The following is a 2167-nucleotide window of genomic DNA, read 5'->3' on the forward strand; positions in this document are numbered from 1 at the left end:
GGAAGTTAGCTTTTGTACACTGGATAGAATGTTGGGTATTGACGGCAGAAAGACCAATTTGGCTAACTCTTAGCAAACTCAAGAGAGGGGAGTCTGACAGCTTTTTTGGCTGTTTTGATTAGAATGTGGAAGTACTTACTACTTGTTGTCCACAGTGTGGGGCTTTAGCCAAAATTTTAAAATGTAGGAATGGTCCCATTCAACGTATTATGACACATGGTCTTTGAAAGTTTCAGAGAAGTACAAAGAAGAAAATTAAAATCACCTGTAATTTCTCCATTGCTAGTTTTTGTGTCAATGTCCATTATCTTTTCTAGCTACACATAAAATAAATCCATGTAAATATGTGTTCAGAATCATACATATCCATTTAATCTTTGATTTTTCGACTTGAATTTATTCAAATAAAATTTATCACTCTCATAAAGCATACTCTTCAGTGATGCAGAGGTTTGCATTATTTTACAAAAGTTGCAGAAAGAAGACAAATTTCTTTTGGTGCTTATGTAATCATTTGATGAACAACTTTTCTCATTAATTTATTTATCAAATATATTTTCAGTGCCACTGTGTGCCAGGCATACATGTATGCCTGGAATACGTTAGGAACAAGGCAAAAATGGCATGACTTTGTTAGCAAAAAGGGACAAGAGGGAAACTTTGGGGTTATGAATGTGTTCACTCTCTCTAACGTGATGATGGTTTCATGGCTATATCCAGATGTCAAAACTTAAGAAATTTTATACTTTTAATGTGTATAATTTATTTTACCTCATTAATACTTTTATAACACTGTTTAAAAAGTAAAGAAGTATCTACTGGGAGAAGACAATGTTTGGTAAGCATATTTAAATATCATACACATTTTGAAGTCAAAGTGCAGTTTAATATGGAAGCACATAGCAGGAAGCTCTAACTTAATTTTGGAGAGGGTATCAGAGAATGCGTCCCTGATGGTTTAGAGGAGGACAAAGCATGAATAAAAGCTAGTTAGGTTACAAGATGGGCAAAACAAGGGGATGGTTGGAGAATAATTCTACACAAAAGACTTTCAGAGTTCCATGATCCTGAATTGCAAAAAAAAAAAAAAAAAAAAAAGTACAATGATCTAAAAGAGGAGGATCATAAAAGTGATTTAAGAGAAACTCATAGAATAGCAAGAAATGAAAGTAAAGAATGAGACAGAGACCAAAATCTACAGGAAAGATTTCCTGAATCACATTACATCATAAGAGCAAAGAGCGTTAAGCAAGTCTGTTGTAATAAATGATTTGTGTATTTGATTGTGTGTTTAAATATCGCTATGCCTATTATGTAGGGGAACTGCTGTGGATTCAGGAAGCTGAACATTATTGAATTAATGTGGCTACATAGTGCACTTTTGGGGATGGGTATGACATAAGTTTACTGCATTAGTTTAGTCATATCTGAGATTGTGATTTGAACTAGATTAGCCACAATAGGCATTTAGGTGGCAGACTTGATCAGACTTGGTAAGTGATTATATATGGTAGCGGAGGAAAGGGGACATATATTATAAATCCCAAATTTTCAGTTAGGGAACCTGGGTGGTACCTTTTATTGAGATTGTTAATACTGGAACTACAGTGAGCTTGAAGGAAGGAAAGGAATTTGTTCAGTTGTAAATACATTAAATTTGAGATATCTGTGTGATAATTAAGTAGGGAACTAAAATAAGCAGGTGTATCTACTTGTAACCAAGCAGATGAGCTTGGGATTTGGCTTTCAAGAGATTTCAGAGTAGATATGATTGCTTAGATAGTGAGCAATGATTTGGTTTTAGACTGAGTCTTTAGGCCATTTTAAAGAGGGCTCATGGGACTGTGAAAACAAGAAGAGCTCTTACTACTGTGACGAAAGACTGAAGTTCTCTATAGGTTGCCAAAGCATTCAATGGTGCTGTTTTCCTGAGGAGATAAAAGACTTAGAAAAAGAAAAAAAAAAAAAAATAGACTTGAGTCTCAAGAAACACTAACATTTACTATTTTGGTAGAAAGGAAGGAGTAAGCAAAGGGATCTGAGAAGAATCAGCCAAAGATCTAAAAAAAACAAATAAACGAACAAACAAAAAACCTCTGGTGTTACAGAGCTGAGAGGTTGCTACTAAAAAAGAGGAAGACTAGGAATTGTCCTCCATTTGACTTAT

The 2167-nt window shown here is 34.4% G+C and overlaps 1 non-coding gene across 1 annotated transcript; it reads left to right on the forward strand.

Moving 5' to 3' along the window:
* Positions 1-1815: 1815 nt before the first annotated feature.
* Positions 1816-1944, forward strand: LOC116550472. Its single transcript, XR_004268436.1, has one exon. It is a non-coding gene; the product is annotated as a small nucleolar RNA SNORA25 (small nucleolar RNA).
* Positions 1945-2167: the final 223 nt, after the last annotated feature.

The sequence above is a fragment of the Sapajus apella genome, unplaced genomic scaffold (assembly GCF_009761245.1).
Source record: "Sapajus apella isolate SASKATOON/1434 unplaced genomic scaffold, GSC_monkey_1.0 scaffold7, whole genome shotgun sequence".
NCBI classification, from domain to species: domain Eukaryota; kingdom Metazoa; phylum Chordata; class Mammalia; order Primates; family Cebidae; genus Sapajus; species Sapajus apella.